Raw genomic sequence first — 5891 nt, 5'->3', positions numbered from 1 at the left:
AATATATTCAAGCATTGCAAGTATTTACCTCCTTTCTGTGTATGTGTATCTTTTTGCTTGAAACTATGAAAGACAAGATGCATACAAACATTAATACAAAATGATAATAACTAATATCATACATCCAGTGATCTCAGTAGAGCAGAGATATGAAGAAGTGTTTCAGAGAATGCTTAGTTTGAGTAATAGCACACTATCATAAATGAAGATACTCTTATCACAATTAAAACACGTAATCTCCCTTGAATTGCATTTGTTTAATATTTAATAGTTAATATAAAGGTGTATTTTAGACTGTCCATAAAACCAAATGTTTGTTGCTGTGACTTAAGCAGACAGAAGACTGCATTCATACCCAAACACACAGACACAGACTCTCACACCACTCCTTTAGCAGCAGTTTTCCTCTCTCTGAATTAGCCTGCTGCAAGGATGTGATGAGAAGTGACAGCTACTATGGACTGTTTGGACTGGATGTGATCCACTTGGCTCACTGCTGATCAAATCTCCAACAACAGACTATTAACTCCAAGCAAATTGTGCCAAGTAGGTTAAAGGGATCCTTGTCTGTTTTAATAACTGTGATATCTCAGTTTGTTGACAGAGTGTAAAAAGACTCATTTTGGTTAGCCTGATAGCAAAAGCACACAATCTGTCACAGTCTTTGTCTCTCCACCTCTATCTCAGCTTTTCCCCTTTTTATCCTACTTTTTTAGTGTTGTTGTTTTTGTTTATTCCAAAATTCTACATAGTGTTTTATTGAACGTTTTAAGATAATTTGTCCTTTTTGTTAAGACATGCCTTCTACTATGCATAAGAATTAAGATTATATATGTACTTCAGAAAAAAAAAACACATTTCACCATATTGCATTCAACTCTTGCATTTACCCTTCATTCTAATTTGTGCTGTACAGTTATTTCATTTTTAACTTTAATTTTTATATTTTATTTTATTCCTTCCTAGTTAAATTTCCCCTTTTTAATTTTCATATTTATTTCCTATCTTATTCATAGCCTTTTCATTTTTCTTTAGGTCACGAGCAGTTGTGTAAGCATTTCACTGCACATCGTACTGTGTATGACTGTGTATGTGACAAATAAAATTTGAATTTGAACTCAGTCATTAATCTGATGCAGTAAATGCAAGTTATTTAAATATTTATGAGCTTGTCATCGTATTACATCTGTATCTGACTGACAGTGCTGATTTCACTGTGACAACACTTATTTAGTATGCATTTCTCTTCCTTAAAAGTAAAGGTAGAAAGCACAATGAACAAACAACACACAGCTGCAGTAGCTTGGCAAAGAATGATAAAAGAAAAAAAACAATACACTGATGTCCATGATGTCCATGGAGTGTGCACTGAAAAAATGGGAATTGGCAGGCTTTTGAATTTGCACAAATGAATTTAGTTAATGCTACACAAGCCTTTCATGTTTCTCTTATTTACATGATTAAATAAAGTACCATTTACTTGATTATAAACAATACTGAGACTACTCATTTTTCTTGCATTGATTTAAAGTGACTAAATTAGAATACTAAAACCATTGTAATCATGTTTGACCACAACCGGAAATGATGCAATATATTCAAAGACAACAACTAAATATGATTGGATAATAAGACCTAGAGTCTTATCCAATAAGACAACAACATAATTTAAGGAGAGCGCAATTGACCGCCAGATTCTGGAAGACTGTTTAGCGGCATGCAACCTTTGGCACTGAGTCAGGCATACTGAGAAGGTAAGTAATTTAAATACATTTGTTTTAGTTGGGTACGTTTTCACAGAATTGTTGTAGTGCATGCTATATGAAAAGTAATCTGTAATGCATCTACATGTTGTTTTTACAGTGCTAGCTAAAGTTGGTATTAGCTTTGTGGCTAAAACTGAAAAATAGTATCAAATTGCAGCTGTTGTCGGTCAGATATGGAATTTATGCATGTGACAGAGAGCACTGACGTTTTTGATGGCTTAGCAAGTTAAAACGTCACTGAGAGAGCGCAATAGTGTTTGTGTTACTCGTGCTAGTTATGGCTACAGTGGCTAATTAGTCCGGCTGTAACCGTCAGAGTTTAAGAAGCTGGGAGCCCCACAGTGCCATAACTTAATTCTTGCTGCTGACACGCACTCAAGTTATAATAAGGATCCTGCCAACTTAGACGTGGGTTTAAGAACCTGTGCCCATAAATGCTAAATCATTTTTCCATTTAGTCATTGTTTTAGGTGAAGTGTCACTTACTTGACTATCCTATTGGTCAAGCCCAAACAATACAGCAGATATCTACAAGGAGATAAGTTTGTTCAACAGAGTATGTCTTATTAAGCGATGTATTGTGAATTTTCCAACATCGTCCTAACAAAAATTAGGACCCCCCCCCCCCCCCCCCCCTTTTTTTTTTTTTTTTCTACTTTGTGTAGAACATATGTGAGCTGCTTCTCAAAACATTATGTATAAATGAGAGAAAGATTGGTGCTTTAAAGAAACCATTGATGCTCTTCTGGACTGGAATAAATACCTTTTTTCAATTAAAATTAATGTTTTTTGTGATGGTGGAATTTTTACCTTTATCATTACAGAAGTCAAAACATCAGATGATGATAGCTTACCATCTAAACTCCCCATCTCTTGGCAATTCTGAATTAGAGGGCTCAGCTGTATCGGCCTTTCTTATGGATTTAAAGAGTTAAAGACTTAAAGAGGAGCTAGCTTAAGTCATTAGGTACATATTCCCTGACATTCTAGATGTCGACCTTGGACAGTGTGTGACATAAAGAGTATAACTTATAGAAAGGGAATGGTACTGGCCCAAAGGGCAGCAGGTGGATTGCCAGAACACTGAAAAACCATATCTGCATTGTACCACAGCATATTCTACATTGTCAGAGAGCTTGGTGGCTGGTACAGAGAGCACGACAGAGCTTTTGAGCTCAGCCCAGTATCCACAAGAATATTCACTCTCGTTTCACTCTGTGAACTCCTTGATACTTATCCATTGGTTGACTATGAGATTGGATCAGTCCATATTGTGACTTTAAAAAGGCATATAGAAATAAAAGGTGTTCATATAAGTGTAATAGGTTCAGTCGCATGTATTTCATTAGATAAATTCTTCTTTTTTTATGTCTGATCTTTACAACTTTGACTATTGGGTATGGATAGCTTTATGAAAACTAAACTGAAATGATTCTTTCTGAATATGTAATTCTTTTTTGCCTACAGAGTCCTATGGTCCTAAAGACTGTTTTGGCTGATGGGAACCTGTCAAAGGCTCACTCTCTAATGGAGCGCCTGAATCAACTGAGGATCTCATCATTGAAGTCAAGAGACATTGTTGTCTTCAGGGCAGTTTCAGACTTCAGTTTATGGATTCCTTGTTTGGGAACGAGTTTCTTTACCTTACCTCAGTTTCAGAAGTTGCGGACAAAGGGACTCTTAAAGCTATTGACATGCCAAAGCCCACCACATGGACATAAAAAAGAGTAACAGAGTTGGTGAAACTCAAGATGGAAAAGACTTTCATACAGAAGACATGAAGATGTTCGTGATGCACCAATGGTGAAGGCTTTCATGGCAAGATGGCCTGCTCTATTTGATTTCCATGAGGTAAGGTTTGCCTCATACACGGTGTTCTTGTGGTATTAGCCTAAAATGGTTAAGGCACAGTTGTTATTTGACAGCCCATTTCTTCAGCATGAGTGATTGTGGCCTTCTTCCAGGTATTAAACCTTTGAAGCTCATTCCTCTGTGCTCATGTTTTCAGATCAACGCTGAGTTTAAGAGAATTGCCACCATCCCCCCTCAGACAAAGTTCGTGGCTCAGCTGGCTCTCCACTTGGACAACCTGGTGAAGTTGGTCAACAGAAGAGGAGAGCTTGGACTAATACTGAAAAGAATTGTGGCATAAATGGATAATGTAAGTGATAAAGCCTGAATTTCAAATGTTTTCCCATGATAAATTCTCGCATATTGTATTTTTACATCTGCTTGTTTTTTTTAACCTTCACTTTGTCAACTTATTATTAATTGCCAGTAAACCTATTATTAATTTGTGTGCCTTTACTTTAAAAACATTCATGTAAAGTACACTATTAAAACTTAAATGAAGGACAAGGGCTGAATGAAGATGCTAATTACATACATTTCATTTCAGTGTGAAGATGTTGATGCTGCGTCTGTCAAGGGAGTGTGTATCTACATGGGTGAAGACGCTGGCATGCTTATCCGGGAGTATGTGGTACGTACTTGTGTTTTTTTGGGGTTTTTTTTTTTTTTTTTTTTTCGGACTTTCCACAGTGTCATATTACTTACTTGGCATGAAATGACTAACATGGCTTCTTTTTTACAGGGCATGGAAGAACGTGCCATCAGTGAGACTGTTGAAGACACCACTGTTCGACTTTATCTTCTCAAAGAGCAAGCTTCAGCAGATGAACAAGAGTTGTCCTCGCAGGCATCAGGGTGGCGAAGAATTTGGATAATGTAGCATTTGCTGTGATAATGCTATTTGGACTCATGTATGCATTAAACCTTGCCTACCCTGCTGACCTTCGCTACAACTTTGACGTTTTCCAGAAGGCTTTCATGGAACTGGATGGAGCTAAACTCTCTAAAGTTCTTGCTTTCAAAAACCATCTGTTTCATTGAGAAGTCAAAGACTGCACTTCTGCAATTCTTTGCAGTTTTTCATTTTGTGTTCAGTAAAGTTATACTGCTTATGTTTTTATTGCTTTCCCCTCATGTGACTGCAATGCAGGATGATTTTTCCTTTTGGTATCATGTTGTAAGAAATTTTTACTGATGATTTTTAGCAATATGTTCTAAGTCAACCTTAATGTCCTGCTTACATGTTTAAAATGAAGATTAAAATTCATGTAGGTGTTTGGTATTAGTTATGTAACAATGTCATTTAAGGCTCAATTTAGTTAAAATCTTGTACAGATAAATACTTGTACAGAAGCTGAAACTGTTGTCAAATAATACACAAGTTATATTTGTGTAAATATGTTTATTCATAAAAGCGTGTTGCTTTTTTTCAGGTAGTCTTAATTTAGTTTACATTTTCAATTGTGTAATTAATACAAATGTTATATGTAAGAGACGACAGGATCATCTATAAGCACTTTCTTTTATTTGCTGCTAAGGTCAGTTTTTTGTGAAATATTTGCAAATATATTCTCAAACTAACTTTTTCTTTTAGTTATTTCTGCAGGCTATCTTTAAAAATGTGTTAACAAGTTTATATGGATGTGATTTTGGTCTTGTTCATGGCAGAATTGCTGCTTTCACTGCTGTTACAGTTTAATAAAGGTGAATTGTTCGGTAGCACTAGGTCTTTGCCTTTTTTGTCAATAATGATCAGTTAATATTTCAATTGAAAAAATTAAGTAGGATTTAAAGCCATAAGTTGTGTTGCAGGAACATAATTGCAATGTGTTTACATTACATAATATCATTGCGTACCACTGGCAAATAAAAATAAGTTGGTGTTAAACATTAAAATATATTGACATTATGCAATACATTGATATTATGATAACTGATTAATATTAGTACATCAAACATGATTTTTTTAAGTAATCTGATGTAAATAAAATACTTTGATTTGACAAGCATTAATTACTTGAGGGAAAGTGGAAAATTAAGTCAATCATACTTATTCATATTATGTGGGACCGATGTACACAATAAAATCAAGTAAATTGAAAGAACTTTTTTTTTCAGTGTGGACTCGAGGCAGTCACTGCAGTGCATGTAATACATAACAGAAATTTTAATTATGAGCTGGGAGCTTTTTGGCATGCCAAAATTCCAGTGGTGGATCCACCTGGGTTTAACCTTTTCCACTATCACCTGACATCTACCCCTTATATATGGTAT

General features: G+C 35.4%; 1 pseudogene across 1 annotated transcript; it reads left to right on the top strand.

Moving 5' to 3' along the window:
* The first annotated feature begins 1654 nt into the window (after window positions 1-1654).
* LOC148101145 (uncharacterized) lies at window positions 1655-5257 on the top strand (annotated as a pseudogene). Its single transcript, XR_015719534.1, has 5 exons — window positions 1655-1754; window positions 3234-3617; window positions 3775-3927; window positions 4165-4248; window positions 4360-5257. The product of XR_015719534.1 is annotated as an uncharacterized LOC148101145 (transcript).
* Window positions 5258-5891: the final 634 nt, after the last annotated feature.

Source organism: Neolamprologus brichardi, chromosome 9, assembly GCF_056152115.1.
Source record: "Neolamprologus brichardi isolate AB-2024 chromosome 9, ASM5615211v1, whole genome shotgun sequence".
NCBI classification, from domain to species: domain Eukaryota; kingdom Metazoa; phylum Chordata; class Actinopteri; order Cichliformes; family Cichlidae; genus Neolamprologus; species Neolamprologus brichardi.
Note: the sequence above shows the minus strand (reverse complement) of the source record. Positions and strands in the feature narration are given on the sequence as shown.